Source organism: Pseudophryne corroboree, chromosome 8 (assembly GCF_028390025.1).
Source record: "Pseudophryne corroboree isolate aPseCor3 chromosome 8, aPseCor3.hap2, whole genome shotgun sequence".
Lineage (NCBI taxonomy): Eukaryota > Metazoa > Chordata > Amphibia > Anura > Myobatrachidae > Pseudophryne > Pseudophryne corroboree.
Window position 1 is genome coordinate 120367182 of NC_086451.1, and position 18503 is coordinate 120385684.

At 42.6% G+C, this 18503-nt stretch overlaps 1 long non-coding RNA gene across 1 annotated transcript in view; it reads right to left on the reverse strand.

Annotated features, from left to right (window-relative positions):
- Positions 1-2117: 2117 nt before the first annotated feature.
- Positions 2118-18503, reverse strand: part of LOC134947549 (uncharacterized) — a 112492-nt gene continuing 96106 nt past the window's right edge. The window contains exon 3 of the long non-coding RNA XR_010182611.1: positions 2118-2881. This is a non-coding gene — a long non-coding RNA (uncharacterized LOC134947549). The remainder of the gene's footprint in view (positions 2882-18503) is intronic.

Below are 18503 nucleotides of genomic sequence, written 5' to 3' on the forward strand. Positions count from 1 at the left end.
TGTACTTACCACTCACAGGGCGGGGTGCATGTAGCCCATGACCACATCGCTCTAATAAATACAAACAGAGAACCCAGCACTCACCAAAGTAAACTCACTTATCCTCAACAATTCAATAAATAAATGATGGGGGTTTAGTTGGTGGATTGGCCAATGCACGGAAGCCTGTATACCGATTCAAGGTACCCCACCTTCATACAGGTCCTACACTATCACAGAGTCTTAAAACCTGACTACCACACTGCTGCATCATCTGCCTGCTAGATGTAATGTGTACCTGCCACAGACTTTATGGCTTTTAAAGGCACACTAGTCACCTATTGCACTGGCTCAAAGATGATTGCTAAAAAACAGCTGAGACAGGTTCAGGATAATAAAGTCCACACAGGGGTGCATGAGAAAGCTAGTGGCCATGGTCAATAAGAGCTAACCATAGATTAACCCCTTCATATACACACAGAGTAAAAACCACAGCACTCACCGCACCAGAAGCGGGGCACAGCTATGCACTTACCACTCACAGGGTGGGGTGCATGTAACACTGCACTCTCCACCACAGAAGCGGGGTACACAGCTGTACTTACCACTCACAGGGCGGGGTGCATGTAGCCCATGACCACATCGCTCTAATAAATACAAACAGAGAACCCAGCACTCACCAAAGTAAACTCACTTATCCTCAACAATTCAATAAATAAATGATGGGGGTTTAGTTGGTGGATTGGCCAATGCACGGAAGCCTGTATACCGATTCAAGGTACCCCACCTTCATACAGGTCCTACACTATCACAGAGTCTTAAAACCTGACTACCACACTGCTGCATCATCTGCCTGCTAGATGTAATGTGTACCTGCCACAGACTTTATGGCTTTTAAAGGCACACTAGTCACCTATTGCACTGGCTCAAAGATGATTGCTAAAAAACAGCTGAGACAGGTTCAGGATAATAAACTCTGTGATAGTGTAGGACCTGTATGAAGGTGGGGTACCTTGAATCGGTATACAGGCTTCCGTGCATTGGCCAATCCACCAACTAAACCCCCATCATTTATTTATTGAGTGAGTTTACTTTGGTGAGTGCTGGGTGCATATTAAAGGCATAATGACCAAAAATAACCGAAAAGAGCATATTATGCTTGTCTATAAGGGACTTTTCGGTTATTTGTGGTCATTATGCCTTTAATATGTATAGGTATGTCTGCTGTATATATTTGTCTTGTCTCTAGATGTGTTTTTCTATTAGATCTGTACGCTCCTGCTTTGTTTTTTTTGTTTGTTTATGTCACATGACATTGTTGTCTCCAGGCAACCGCTCGAGCGTCCGGGCGCACAGGAAGTGCGCAACGCAGGTTGCTGTAGTCCGAGGACCCGGCGCCTGCAGCGATGGTGTGGACACACAAGCGGTGGTGAGTAGGTATTTAAATGTTGTTTTTCGTTCACTCTGGTTATCCTGATGACGATATTAAATTATCGAAACGTCGATTAGACCAAGTTGTGACCGCTGTGTCCTTCTTTGCTTGAATGAAGTCCTGAGAGTGCCACTCCCCTCCATTGCTATTCATGGTCTGCTGATCATTTGAGGAGGCACCTGGGCACTTGTACTGTGATTGTGAGAGTGCCGGTCCCCACATTGCTATATATATATATATATATATATATATATATATATATACTGTGTTTTTGTTTACTTTTTATTTGAGTAATAATCATTTTAATCCTGCATTTACACATGTTTAGTTCCATACAGATTAATTATTTGAAATTTACCCTCTGAACACAAGGCAATAAAATTGAGATTAACAACTATTGTAAACCTGTGGATACATTGAATCATTTGCACTATAAAAATCAACACAATTTACCTTGGAAAAATAATATCCCTAAAGGGCATCTTACAAAGCTCTGATGAAACTATATTTCTGAGCAATATGTTTTTTGTAACAAGCCAATAGTAATTTGGAATCATTTTATAGGAAAGCCGATCCATCTAAATTATTGAGCAGTACTTTGGGAGGAGACTCTCCATATAGAGATATGCTGCTAGTATAGAGTAGACAGAAATACATTAGAAAGGTATTTTACATTTATTAATACATTTAACGATTTATCCAATAAAATAAAATATAATAAAACATGGACCCTTTTATGAAGTACTGTACTTCACCATCCCCAAACAACATTTGATTTTACAAAAGGTAATTGATCACAACTAATATTTAAGAAGTCTAATAATCTATGAAATATTATTTTGTCTAGTTTTTCTCAAAGGAGCAAACAAAGAAATGTTAACATGAAAAGGGAAAGATTTGCTACCCAAATTAATAGGATACTATACAGTAGATGGCATAACAGTGTTTGCCTTACAGGTAGATTTATTGTACATAAAAGGAAAACATTTTATTTAAATGTGACTAAGCTAGAGTTCCTAATAACAAGCTATATAAATTACAACACTGATCACGTTATATATATATGAGTGTAGCTGCCATTGCCAATATATTGGCAGAACAAACAACACTGAAAGCAAAATTCCAGCAACATAGGAACAATATATGAGAAATTCATATATCTGTTGTATGATGGAAATCACATTTTTCCAATTTAATGTATAAATGATACTTGTGAAGACATTCCACCACAGTTGGAACTTGTTATTGATGTTCTTCTGGGGAATTTGAGAAAATGAGTATGTCATTGAGATAAAGTAAAAAAATGTCACCATGCTTGTGTGTTAGCAGAATCCAATCTCTCACTGCAAACAGTTAGTATAGTGATGCAACTCGAGAGTGTCCAGAATATATATCAGTACCAGATATTCAGACGTGAGCTGGGTCGGTATTTAAGCTTGAGGATCAGTGGAGAACTCTGGACTGCACAACCTAGAAACAAAAAATAAAAATATTTTGTCTGTTTGTAAATATGGTCAATGCAGGACATAAAAAGAAATGAAAAGATATATGTGCATCATTCTGAGTTGGAAACAGTGGTGATGTGGACACAGTGGTGATGTGATGTGTGACATAGTGGAGCGATTTTATTTTCTTCATTTTTTTTTCATTAGACAATGTGTACTCAGCCCGACATCGCCGGTGATGGCGACAGTGGAGCGACAAAGGTGACAAGCATGGCTTTCATTAGAGAGGTCATCTGTCAGCCCTACTGTAGGGCCAATCAGAAGACATCGCTAAAGGCCGCATGAGCACGCAGATAGTGTGTACACAATGATTTGTTGTTCCGATCTGCAGGAATCGGGCAAACCATTCAAAATATTGTCTAATGTGTTTCTAGCCTAGTCTTGAGATGTGTGGTCCACATTCACCTGAATTTTGTGGATCTGAACCAAACCAAAACCTGGCCCAGAACCCTAAAACGATCCAGTCCGAACTGAGTCCTGGTTCAGATCCTACAGCAAATCGAATTCTGATTTTAAATCTGAATTCTGAGTTTTGGATTGCAAAAATTATTTGATTCTAACTTTTTTTTATCGCAGATCCATTGATATTAGGCAGCTCAATTAAATCAACAGATAAGCAGCATGGCTCCCTGAGCAGAGATGCCAGAGGCACGTTGCTTGAGCACGGATTTGCAGGTGTACCCAGCGACAAGTCCCAAAAATGACTGCAAGATGTCTGTGTTATTGCTGTAATGGGAATGTTGGGTCGACCGTATTTAGGTTGACATTCATTAGGTCGACCACTATTGGTCAACAGGCACTAGGTCAACATCTGGAAAAGATTGACTTGGTCATCAGGTCAACATGGAAAATCATGAGTTTTTTAGTTTTTTTTTGGTGTTGTTATCTTTGTGAAGAGACTGGGAACCCCAGTTAGTGCACCGTGTCCCCTCACATGGTGAGTGATCTGCAAGGTGCCTCACTCCGCTACCGATGCGCTCAGCACAGGTTACTATTCCTAATCATAGTCCATGTGGAAAAATATTGTGAAAAACTCGTGTCGACCTTTTCATGTCCCGACCTTTGCCATGTCGACCTAATGTCCATGTTGTCCTAATGCCCATGTCAACCTAATGCATGTCGACCAGTAGTGGTAGACCTAAAGACTATCGACTTCAGTGAGGTTGACCTAAGGACCGTATTCCGTTTTTGCCACCACTCCCCCATCAATGCCTACAAATAGTGTCTGTCAGTCACTCTGCACAAAGGTAAATGCTGCAAGTGGTATTGCTATTAGACTTTGGCACATTAATTGCAAAAACATCAGCTTAATGTCTGTCATCTTTACTTTTATAGACATCATATTAAAGGATTAGGGAATAGAATGTTGTCTAGAAGCTAAAATTGCCTTTCTGTTATTAGTCTATTATTTTGGGGATTTGCATTTCGATTATGTGTTTGATTTTCAGTTGAATGTTAGTAAATCTGGGGATCCTATATTAAAATAAATATTTTGAAAAGCGCCGATATATTAGTTTATGTAAAATTACTGATGTTTTGCAAATATTACATTTTGCATAAGAATTGGTTTTATATTCGATTTTACATTCGATTTTGCCTTTAGTAAATCTCCAAATGCGAATGCAAATTGAATGCAAATCGAATGCAAACTCGCCAAAATGCCAAAATTGAACATTAGTAAATATCCCTCCTAAGTGTCACCAGAGATAAAAAGCACTCGCAATTTGTCGTTTGATACTTGCTGAAATACTGAGCAAAGACCATAAAGTGTCAATATTATGATGCGTGGAAATTCTGAATATATTTAGTTGTGTTTTTGGTGTAGGAATATTGTAAATAAACTGCAAAGTGCTTCTTCAATTTTGTGAATTTACCTTTATAGCTTCCTGGTAAATGATTGCTTCCTATGTGTGCCTTTATAGGCTTTGGGTGATGCATGTAAAAGGATATTTATGTTTCCTCCTTTCTGTCCTGCACAATAATTCCCTTCCTTTTAACAAGAATCTTTTTTGCCACCTACATTACTTCATCATCAGCAATCTTAAGTTAGTCCTGACAGGCTGATGTTGTGTCAGTGACTGCACCACTCTGAGGAAAACCTGTTAAAAAAAGTGTTGCTTTCTGAATGACACTTACCAAGTGGAGGTCTGTGGTATTTATTTATTTATTTGTATATGTAGCAGGATTACAGTTATTACATTATCTAAACCTCCTATGTCTGTCTCATTTTTTACTCTTGTACAAACAAATGGCATAATGAGGTCATTGGTTTGTACAAGAAGAGAGGATTTATTTGCAGTGATTGACAGTCAGGGATAATTTGGGGGTGGTTACAAGTAGGGATGTATCCAAGGACCGGCTAGCAAGGCTATTGCCCATGGTGCTATAGCCTGGGGGCACAGCTGCAGTCACCCCGCCATCTTCAGATAACTGTCACCCCACCAGCAGCACCGCCATTCATTACTGCCTCTGAGACCACGCTGCAATTGTTAGGCTAGGTTACTGCATTGCATTAATCTCTCTATATTGTGGTTGGCATCACTATCTCCCCGGAAGTATTGAAGAAGCTGTCACTAATGATAGGTAGCTGACAACAGTAGCAGAGCAACAATGCACCCTGGGCCAGCCCTGCTCCCTGACCATGTAACATCGTGATGTCACAATAAGGTTGCAAGCTACCAAGGCCAAGAAGAAGATGAGCACCCAAGCCATCCTATTGACACAGCTCTGTGGCCAATACAGGTGCCATGGGTCATCACCAGTGCTCTTACCTAGACCCTTGGTGGCTGCACTGCTTGCTCACATATAGTTACAGCCCTGACAGTATTACAATTTTACAATTAGTACACTTTTCTGCAAATTACTGCCGAATCAGGTGCTTCACATAATGATGTACCACTTTATTTTATTAATTCCTCCGCCGTACATAAATACTGTAGAATGTGATAATTGTATTCGGATCAAGATGGGTTATTTAAAAAAGTACAGAAATTACCTTTGAAAAGATGTTTGAGATGTTTACGGTTGAAGTCAATGTTTATTAATGGAGAGTTGCCAGCTGCTGTAATTACTGCAGTTAATGAAATAGCTTGATAAACTACATGTCTATGGTAGCCTGAACAGCCAACAGCTATAAATCATTTTGAGGCAATAGATTGCTACTGTAACAGTTTATATTGCATGTTGTTCTAAGGAACAACGAGTCTCATATACAACATGCAACACAGTCAAGCTGCCACACAAAGACTTTTTGGTGGTACTGTACTTTACAGCAATATTTGAGGAGGATCAGAAGTTTGCACCTTCCAGTGGGAGGAAATTGGAGCTTCTAGTAGTATTGCTGAAACCTGGAGAGCACTACTGTGCAGTTTCCATTAGGTATCAAGTCATTTACCAAGATGGCTGCTGTTTGGTCTTCTGCTCATGCCATCTTGTCAGTGTGTTAGAGTGTTACAATGGGACATGTTCCACTTAGGTTAGTAAGACCCTGTGAGTACTGCATTCAACATCCACTATCTCTGCTTGCATCCCGCGCTACCACCTCTATACAGTCATCGGCTTGTGTCTTTGTGTTCCACTAAAGCTCTGCCCCATGTTGAGAGTCTGATACATGTATATCTGTGTGTATGGCTGTACACCCAGATTACTGCTAAATAAACCACTCCACTAGTTAAATATCGGATTTGAAAGATCTGCTGGTGTGTACTATTAGGGGTAGGGGTAGGTTGCCATAGTGCTGCCAACAGTACACACATATTATTCTATTAGAGTACACACATGTTTTGTGAGGCAGTACTAAACCAAGATTCCATGTAGTGTAGCAATATTTTGGAAATTAGGTATAAGGGTACACAGGGAACATTTTTGGGGGTTATTCCTTGCTTTTATAGAAAGATCAACAATCATTTGCACTCATTATTAGGTCTCATCATATACTTACAAAAATTACCCTTTCAAATGCAGTTTTACAGAAAAGCACATTTACACTTTAGCTAATGTAAAAAAAAAACCCCAAAAACATTAAAGCATTCAAAGGTACTGTGTCACATGTAATGTGGGGAATCTGATGGGCATATGAGGATATCTGATGGCATGTATGGGGCATGTGCAGTTCCAGACCCATAGGCACTAGATATCTAGCTGCATAGTGTGTCAACAGAGGAGCGCTCTCTATGTACAGTAGCCATCAACCAGATAAAGGATGAGCTCACTGTGAGCCTGATTCAGATGTTGTTGGATTGAGCATCGCTGCTGCTTACTTGGAATGACAGGTATTTCACATCAAGTAAATACTATGACATTGATGTGAATTACCCTGAGAAAGCATAACATTGTGGTGTCTGATGGCAGAGGCAAGGAGATATCTGTCCTATGACAGAGATCCCTGGCCTCTCCCCAACCCCAAAACAGCAGCGATATGCCTCTGTTTTTCCAAACGGAGTCTGTCGCTGCCCCCGAAATTACGTCAGACTCTCAATCAATGACAGTCTTATGTCCTGTGCATGAGCAACGTACCAAACATCTGTACTCTGTGACGATTGTCTCAGGTGTACTTAAATTACCACCAACAAAAGAATAACTGACACTGAGTCACACATTACACAATGTAGTGTTGCTTGTGAACAGTCACTTTAGATGGACACAGTACAGCCAATTTACTGCAGAGTCTAGCACAGCATACTGTAGCGTGTCCTCTATACACTGACTACATATAGAGCACAGACACTTGTAAGTCTGGAGTCTGACACAGTACAGCCAATGCAGCAGAGTACAGCAGCTTGCCCTCTATACACTGACTATATACAAAGCACAGCCACTTGTAACTCTGGAGTCTGGACAGTGGACACAGCACAGTCAATACAACAGAGTACAGTGCATCATACAGCAGCATGCCTGACAGGCTAAGCCGCAACGCCTTATTTTGAATCCAAAACCCGCAAGAAACTAACTGACACTGGAAGGATGACGTTTTGCCTCAAAGTAGAATCAGAGTCTGGTGGAAAAACTTCAGCCATGGCTTGGGAAGATGCGGATCCTGGAGGTTCAGAGCAGCTCAGATTCCAAGGAATCCAAACCGCTGTTCTTTAGCTAATGGCCACCAATTCCTAACAAGGGTTGAAACAACAGATTCATTTATTGATTCATTTAGAATAAAAAAAATCAGAACAATCTGTTTTGCATGCAGCCACTAAGAGAAAAGGTCATAAAAGAGTACAATGTTAATAGCAAAGGATTCCTGACAAGGGTTGAAATAAGTGATTCATTTAATAAGTTATTGATTCATTTAAAATAAAATAAATCCCAATCTGTGACTGTAATGGTGGCACCTACTGAACATTATTTTTTATGTACAGTGCCTGGACATAAACACACATGTTTTATTTTTTTTTAACACTAAAGTAAATAATGGTAGCACCTACTGAACATTATTTTTTAAGTACTGATAAAGCTGAATCTATTTATCGTACTTATAACCCTTTATGAGGTCTAAGAACACTGTACGCTGACTATTCAAGAAGTACCGTAAGGGTACACGGCTTGCGTAACGATCGCTCAGCCGTAGGCGAGACGCTCAAGCGTCGCGTTCGCTCACGGCCCAGAGATCACAGACTGGCATACTATTGGCTACAGACAAACGTAATGATTCGCTATGGCGTAGCGGACGCTCGAGACCACGAGGAGATCACCAGCGGCGCAGACGCTCACAACGCTATACCTTGATATCTATACCTTTAACAATGAGATACACAATATACCTTTATGTAGAGACAGTGTGTAAGTGCAACCTGGTGTAACCTGATTAACTACAAAGCTGCTTGAGCGTCACCGACGCTCTGTGAACACTTAACACTATGAGAAAATACACAGCTACTTGTTTAGGGTCCAAAGCCTATTAAATGTATTATAACTAATATACTTGTAAAAAGGAATCACAGTACAAATGATACACTACAATATAACAGAGACTTCCTAACCAAATAACTACACTATAAAATACAATACAATACAATTCGAGATACTTTAAGGAAAATACGGGAGAAAGAGTAGAGAGAGAGAGAGAGAGAGATAGAGATGAGATGAGATGAGATGAGAGAGATGGCTCACAGTAAGACAATATGATCACGGAGAAAACTTACGCACAAGGGGAAACGATCGCATGCGCCTGGACATCCAGCACCCGATTTTCAGCAATGAGAACCGTTGAAGAGTGAGAGCTGGATGTGGTCGGCCTGCCTATTTATGCCCCACACACAATGCAATCTAATGGTCCCTACAATCTTTTCGTCCATTGGACACAGGAATTCGGCTTCGCATCATAACAAAAGGTCATTGGGTAATTCATACAGGTGGGCTGTGACGATTTCAAACTGCTCAGGTGGGTGGGAAACTGGGTTTCCCGCCGCATACCTGAGTAAGAGTAAATAATAGTAATGGACATAAACTTCTTATGTCCATAACTATTCGCACGAGCGATTAATACGCTCCAAACCAACACCGGAATATTGCTATTTAAATACTCTTCCGATGGGTACCAAACACTACTGTATGACTCCTGTTAGACCCTTCCTACAATACAAAGAGGGATCCCTCCGTTTAGGGACATTCTATATTAACCAAACTTTCAGAATCTATCAAAGGGACCATGATCTATAAACTACGTTAATTGTGGAAATATGTAACGATTGGGTCGCACGCTACGACTACATACTCTTTACCGTAAATACGCATACCGATGCGAGCGGGTGCACGCATCAGCGGGTATGCGCTATCACGGGAAAGCGCACGCATGCGCAGCGCGGACCAGCGTGAGGTGCAAATATGGCAGCATGTATAGGGATATTTTTCTGACTTTGACAGTCCACCCTTTGGCAGTCAATAATAACTGCCACCTTCTAAAACATTTCAAAAGGAGAAAAATATATGTCAGGGGTTAATTCATTTCCATGGTTGGGTAGGGGAGGAGAGAGGAGTAGGCGTGAAGAGGGTATGACCTAGTGAGATAGCAGAAGCATGTGTGTATGAGTCCATGTTTGGGGGGTCATGTATCATCGTGCCGTACGTGTTGTAAATCAAGCTTCGAGGTATTGCGAAGTATACATTTGAATTCCTTCTTATCCTGCGGTACAGGTCTGTGGATGGGCTGTCAAACTTTACCGAGCTCTTTTCGGTTTTTGAACAAAATGGGGAGCACATTTTAGTTGATGATACATGAATGGGGGAATATGTGATTGCTGATATCTGTGCCTGTATTCCCTATACTATGTGTGTTATTACCTGAGGGTTGTAGAGATGAAGATGAAGAACACTTATGGAAAATGCAATGATATTCTATGTCAGGTAAATGTACATCTGTCGTCGAAGTTTTGTTCGGTATCAGTTGAAAGTCGTCTTCTTTGCGCTGTTTTGCTCCTTAGGCATGAGCAACAAGCTTTGTCAGTGCCATCAGATTTACAAAAAAAATGTTGGGCTAGCGTGAGTTTAAAAATACTAGGGAAACTGGGGATCCATGGCAAAGTTCATCAAGTGTCCATTTCTCAAGTGGTCAAAACTCTTTCTTTGGTCCATCCGTTGTCTGTATAGCGTCTCGTCAACTTCCTCGTCCAAGGGGGTCTTTTTACCTTGGAGAAAAGCAGAAAAACAGGTGAAAGAAACGGACCGTATAATCGCATTTTCATCACATCCTGGTTTCTATCATTGGGTCATAAATCAAATCCAGGTTAATTACAGTTTCCTCACTCCTCAAACTCATCACTCTTGTACTTTGTTTGCACCTCATTAAAGCCTGCCCGCATCTAAATATCAATCCAATAAATATAACAACACCCAAAATACATAGGAGAAACTTTCCAACATCCATTATGACTCCTTGAGCCCAGTCTCCCAAACCGGAGAACCAATTTCGCGGGTTCAACCATGACACCCAACCAGTCAGCTCATTACCTACAGCAGCAAGAGTGAGATTGTGTTTTCGGCGAAATTCCCACTTCAATTGGAGAATATCGTCCATCTTTTGGTCTATGACCTCGACCGGATCCTCGGTGCTATTTGTGATATACGTGCAACACTTCACGCCGTACTGTGTTGCCAATGTAACACAATATCCGCCTGTCACTGCTGTGAGGTAATTAAGAACCATTCTATGCTGTACCAGTTCTGTTTTATAAGCTTGGAGTTCTCTTCCAGTGTATCTAAACGTGTCATCATACATTTCAGTGATATTATCTAACAAATTGGCGAGTGCGGAAATGTATCTATAATTCATCACTCCTCGAGCGGTGCGAGTGAAATCTAACGCCACCAGAACCTGAATCCCGGTGGATTCATGGATCAGATCAGAGGCCGGATGCTCTAATCTTTCTGACAGTTGTCTTTTAACTCGGTGCTCGTAATGAGTGTGAGTATAAGGAGCTTGGGCACCACGGTGTATGTCTTTCATTTTATCATGAGTTACAGTCATCACTTCAGGCAATACTTTTCCAATATAACACAATCCTTCAGAGTTTGGGGCAAGCCACTTGTACGCCTTTCTCCCGCATATGAAATAAGCATCATCGGGGAGAACATATGGGACGGAGTAGGACATTACCATATTACATACCTTCCAGGTGAAATCTCCTGACCCTAATTCTTCCATCTGCTTAATACACGTATCGGGTTGTACGATATGTGCACAGTATCCTGGTGATACTTCTCCAACTCTAGTAATCCTATTTCCTAAGGTATATCTATACCTGAAAGATTTTCCTCTACTGGCTATGTGGCGTACAAGCTCTGTATCTGTAGGCATTCTATCTGCTCTATGCGAGAAGGTCATGGTCAGGTTGCTCCATGACACTTCCCAATTTCCCGGCTGTCGGGGATTGGAGAGGTTGAAACATAAGAGGGACCTATCCACATGGTATTGGTGGAGCTTCAAACTAGGAGGGCTGGAGATATTAAACCTCCTGTCCACCGGTCTCCCACCATTTAACTCAAGTTCCTCCCCTATCGCTAAAGGAAATGGTACTAGCCCTGATTTGCTATGACCCTGAGGTACTTGAGAGCATACCCAACAATCTGTTTTGTTTAATACATTACCCACTAAGGAGTGATAATCACTCAATGGATGCCGGTCCATATGGATATTAAAACTGGATTGGCATTTCTTTATGCACCCATCCTCAACCAAGTTGTTACAAAGCCTGCAGATACAGTTTTCTTCAGCTAACAATCCATCACAATTTCTTCTATCGGATCGTTTTCTGATACTCGCCTTTGCTTGTTGGTTAGGTTGATCTTGGAAAACTACGCCTTCATCATCATAATCGGAACCCATTCCAGAACCTCTCTCGACCTCCATGGTACTCTCGCCGGAACAGACTGCTCTGGTCAACATCATGGTCAACAGGAAAATCCGGATCACAGTCTCTTGGGGCAAGTCCATCTTTGAGGAGGAAATGGAGAAGTATGAGAAGGGGGAAAAAGAAATTTCAAGGGAGAGGGGATGGGAAGTGGAGAAAAACAATAAAAGGGATTGGGGAGTCGACAACTGCTTTCGGTCTTCAAGGCTCAGGTGCCGCCTCAGTCCTCCTGGAACAGACACTCCAGTGATACAACCTCTACCGTCTGTTCCTTATCACGGGACTTCTCTGGATCAGCAACCTTCTTGCAGTGGGATGAATGGACCCAAGTCTCTCTCTCAGCAACCTTCAATGCTGTGGTGCTAGTCAATAAGACCTGGTATGGTCCTTCCCATCTATCAATAAGACAACCTGAGCGTAGAAAATTTCGTATCATTACATAATCCCCAGGTTCAATGTCATGACAATTACTATCAGGTAGATCAGGAATCACCAACTTCAGATTTTCATTTTGGTTCCTCAACTGTTTACTCATGTTAATTAAGTACTTTACAGTTACTTCATTGTTACATTTCAAATCATCCTGAGGGTTAATCATGACATGCGGTTGTCGACCAAACAAGATTTCAAAAGGGGACAGATTAAGAGGGGACCTGGGAGTGGTTCTGATGCTATACAAAACAATGGGTAAAGCTTCTGGCCATGTCAATCCTGTCTCTGCCATTACTTTACTCAATTTATTTTTAATCGTGCTGTTCACTCTTTCGACCTTCGCACTCGCCTGTGGACGGTACGGAGTGTGCAGCTTGCTATCAATTCCCATCAATTTACACATTCCTTGAAAGACATCACCTGTAAAATGGGTACCCCTATCACTTTCGATTATTCTAGGGATACCATATCTACATACAAATTCCTGCACAATTTTCTTAGCTGTAAACATAGCGGTATTTGTAGCCGCTGGAAATGCTTCGACCCAATTCGAGAAAACATCTATACAAACAAGTACATATTTCAAATTCCGACATGGGGGTAATTGAATGAAGTCAATTTGTATTACCTGAAAAGGGCCGCCGGCAGGTGGGATATGGGATGGTTCTGTAGGTATTGCCTTTCCAATATTCTTTCTCAGACAGGTAAGGCATGACATTGCTCTTTTACTCGCATGAGAGGAGAATCCTGGGGCGCACCAGTATGCTCTTACCAATTTGCACATCCCCTCCTTGCCTAGATGAGTCAGCCCGTGAGCTGCTTCAGCCAGACATGGAAGATATGTCCTGGGGGCCACTGGTTTACCATGTCCATCCGTCCAGAGCCCTGAGGACTCCTGGCCATATCCCTTTGCCTTCCAGACTGCTCTTTCCTGTGCGGAACACAAATTCTGCATTTCACACAACTTCTGTGTGTTGATGGTATTGAATACCATCAGTTGTGTGGTGTCTGTCGGTATGGGGGCAGCAGCTGCTAACTTAGCAGCTTCGTCTGCTCGGCTGTTACCAAGTGATACTGGGTCTTGACTATATGTATGTGCTTTACATTTGATAACAGCCACTCTGTCGGGTTCCTGTATCGCTGTTAGAAGCCTTTTTATGTGAGCTGCATGCGCTATCGGTGTACCAGCTGCCGTCATGAAATTTCTGAGGCGCCATAGGGCTCCGAAATCATGGACTACCCCGAATGCGTATCTAGAATCGGTGTAGATATTGGCTGACTTACCCTTAGCCAATTCACATGCTCTGGTTAGGGCGACCAGTTCAGCAACCTGGGCTGAGTGAGGTGGGCCTAGCGGTTCCGCTTCTATGGTGTCTTGGTCATCTACGACTGCGTATCCAGTACACAAGTCTCCCGAGTCTGACTGTCTGTGACAACTACCGTCCGTGTAGAACGTGAGTTCTGCATCTTCCAGTGGATTGTCACTGATGTCAGGCCTCGCGGTAAAATTTTGGGTCAAATATTCCATACAATCATGTGTATCTTCCTTTGTATTAAATCCTCCTTCCCCAGCACTCTCACCTTCCACCCTTTGTGCATGACCAGGCACACCTGGGAGATATGTTGCAGGATTTAATGCACTGCATCTCCTTATGGTGATGTTTACTGGGGCCATTAGCGCCAATTCCCATCTTGTAAACCTCGCTGATGAGACGTGTCTGGTTTGGGCAGAATTCAATAAGGCTGACACTGCATGTGGTGTATGGATTGTGAGGTTGTGGCCTAGCACGACATCTTCGCTTTTTGTTACTAGCAATGCTATTGCAGCAACGCTTCGCAAGCATGTGGGGAGGGATCGCGCTACCGTGTCTAGCTGAGCGCTGTAGTATGCAACTGGCCTGCTGGCATCACCGTGTTTTTGGGTTAGTACACCTGCTGCGCAACCAGCACTTTCTGTTCCGTATAGTTCAAAGGGTTTCCCATAGTCTGGCATACCTAGTGCTGGCGCCTGCGTTAGGCACTGTTTGAGTCTCTCAAATGCTGTTTCGGATTCGTCGGTATGCGAAATCCTATCAGGTTTGTTTGAGGAGACCATTTCCTGCAAAGGTAACGCCAATATGGAAAACCCTGGGATCCAATTACGGCAATACCCACACATTCCTAAAAACGTCCTGATCTGTTGCTGGGTTTGTGGTAGAATCATGTCTCTAATTGCTTGGATTCTATCAGCGGTCAGGTGTCTCAGTCCTTGTGTTAGACAGTGTCCCAAATATTTTACCTTAGTTTGGCATAATTGCAACTTGTCTTTGGAAACCTTGTGTCCTGTGTCTGAAAGATGAAACAGGAGCTGTTTCGTATCCTTCAGGGATGCTTCCAATGAATCAGAACACAGTAGTAAATCATCCACATACTGTATCAATACTGATCCACTCTCTGGTTGGAAAGACTGTAAACAATCATGCAAAGCCTGAGAAAATATACTTGGACTATCTATGAAACCTTGGGGTAGTCGAGTCCACGTGTATTGGACTCCTCTGTATGTGAATGCAAACAAATATTGGCTGTCAGGGTGCAGAGGTACCGAAAAGAAAGCGGAGCAGAGGTCAATAACAGTGAAAAATTTGGCAGTGGGAGGAATTTGCATTAGGATGACAGCTGGATTTGGCACTACGGGGAACTGACTCTCAACTATTTTGTTAATCCCCCTTAGATCCTGCACTAGCCTGTAACCCCTCCCCCCACTCTTTTTAACAGGGAAGATGGGACTATTGGCAGTGCTGGACGTTCTTACCAGAATGCCCTGTTGTAGCAAGCGCTCTATTACTGGGTAAACTCCTAACTCCACCTCTGGCTTCAGAGGATACTGTGGGATTTTTGGAGCTATCCTACCATCTTTTACTTGTACAACTACTGGAGCTACGTTTGCCATTAATCCAGTGTCCTGTCCGTCTTTTGTCCAAAGTGACTCTGGTATTTGAGATGTCATCTCTTCTACTTGGGAGGGAGTCCTATTTGTCATAGTGGTATGTGACATTAATTTTGACGGGGAGTCTAACATGTCTCGTACTTCCTGAGCGTGATTCTCAGGTATGTCCAAGAATACACCTTCAGGAGTACAATAAATGACGCACCCCATTTTACACAGTAAGTCTCTTCCCAGGAGATTGGTCGGTGCCGATGCAGCCAGCAAAAAGGAATGCTTGGTATGCAAAGGCCCTATTGTAATCTCGGCTGGTTTGCTAACAGGGTAATGCTGGACTACTCCTGTTACTCCCATGGCTGGAATGGTCCTACCAGTGGTTCTCATGCCCACTGTCGAATTTATCACTGACTTGGCCGCCCCTGTGTCTACAAGAAAGTTTAAAGTTTTACCAGCTACATTGATTGCAATCTCTGGTTCACTTCCAAGACTGGCAATCAATTTAACCGGCTGCAGATTACAGGTATGGCCACACCCCTATTGGGTATGCTGACCCCCCTGAATCCCGCTGGCAGCAACTACTTGTGAGGGAGTTAGCTGGGAACTACCAGAGGCATGCCAATCTCTGCTCGGGGGGTATCTTTTTGTTTCCCCTGTATGTGGCTCAAAACTCCGCCTTTGTGGACCCTGCTCCCAATGTCTTGTGTTGTGTCGTTGTCTAGGGGGTTGAAAAGATCTTTGTACACTCTTTGTTCTACAGTCTCGTGCATAGTGTCCCTGTCTGTTACAGGAATAACAAGTTATTTCAGTTGACTTACTTACAGGATTCGATGGTACATACGCAGGCTGCTTTGTGGTCAGCGCCTGTATACTTACTGACATTAACTTATCACTTTGCGATTCTCGGTGCCTGGTGATGTTTCTGTCGTGATCAATAGCAGCCTCTCTCAAAGTGGACACTGACAGACCTCGCCAACATGGTTGCGTGGTCTGTACCCTAGCCTTTAATGTTTCCTTTAAACCATCCATCAGTACAGATACTGCTACTTCTTGGTGGTTTGGGTTGGTCTTAATGTCTTCTATACCAGTGTATTTTGCCATTTCTAATAGTGCCCGGTGAAAATATTCTGTTGCCGTTTCGGACTCTTTTTGTCTAATGGAGAATATTTTGTTCCATTTAACAACGGCTGGGAAATACTCCTTTAGCTGTAAATTTATCCTTTTTACGTTATCTTTGTTGTACACATCTGAAAGCGGTACATCTTTATCTAGTCCACAATCAGCCAAGAATTGGACTGAGTCGACATTTGAAGGTAAACAAGCTCTTAGCAGTATCTGCCAATCTTTGTGGTTGGGTTCTACAGTGTTCCCTAGATCCCTGATGTATTTTTGGCTAGCAACTAAGTCTTTCCTGGGGTCAGGAAATTCGGACACTATGGTTCTTAATTCCATTCGGGAAAATGGAGTGTACATGGCAATGTTCCTTATGGGAGTGGCTCCTGATGCATCTGTTTTCCCATTGGGGACTGCTATTACTCTAACAGGGTTAACTCTAACAACCTCATTCTGTGTAGATTCTACAGCTTGTGGTGAAATTGTTTCGGTATAATGCATGGTGCCGTACTTACCCGTTGACACGACCTCACCTATCCCTCCGCTAGGGGCCTTCACTAATCTCGTGAGTGGTGCAGTTCCTACTGTGGTTTCTGATATGGTGGCCGCTAGAGAGAGTGCTGAAATTGTTGCCGAATCGTCTTCTTGATCACACTCCTGAGGAAAGTTCAGAACAGGGTACAACTTGCACGGGTCAATAATTGCATGGGTTACTTGGTTAACATCATTAACATTTACAGGGTTGCTAAGAGTTTGTGTTTTACGCCCCAGTGCGTTTTTCTCCGCAATCAACTTCTCTCCTGCAATGTATGGTGGAGGCGGGGCTGTGGCTATCAGTTTCCTGACTGCCCCAGATCCCGCCGCCAGAGCCAAACCTCTCTGTATCTCACCTTCCTGTTGCCATAACTGTAAATAATCATGATGCTGGATTCGTCTCTTTGTTGATTTTATGAGACATATCCTCCTCCTTAAATTTTGTAACACTTCTGGACTGAAGCTACCTATTCTTGGGAATTTCTCCCTGTCTTGTACAGTCATTCTCTCCCATTCATCACATAAAACCTCTGTGTGACTTCCATATTTCTCACACATGATGTACCTTGCCGACCCTACTGGTCGGTTCTCTGAATCAACCCGAACCGAGGTTGATCGCCCCCTACCTGAACAACTGGCCCCCATAATCTGCAGGTGTTGCTTACTACTCCTTTGATCTTTATATCACGGTCTTCAGCGAACCCTTACAGCAAACCAAATTATTCAAAATAGGCCGGCGGTGGCGGTTTACCGAGTACCCCACTCACTCGCCCACCTCGACCAATACGACCTGATCACACCGATATGGTGCTGGCGTACTCGATACAGGGCCCTACCAAAAACCTTCTGTTTACTGGAACATATGAGGGTTACCCGCAGGACACTTACTCTTTCCAGTAAAGGTGGGGTTGCTAGATAGTTCCTGAGTGACCAGCGAACTTCCCTTTAAAAATAAAAAATTACACAAATCACGTCAGAATGTACAACTAGCGTTTATGACTTTTGTACGCAAAATGATACTAGTCAGGTTTACTAATGCACACAATGACGTGCGGTACAATCGTTCAGTACATAAGCACTACCTGTTATGTACTGAGAGATCAGTGGAATCGAAAATTTCGGCTGCGAATTCCTTCAGCCAGAGCTTATATGGCCTATATGGGTTTTGCACCAACCCCCGGGGTTGTGCCTCTTACCTTTATAGCGGACCTCTTTGTCTCCTTATGACCTCCTGGTCTTGTCTGTAC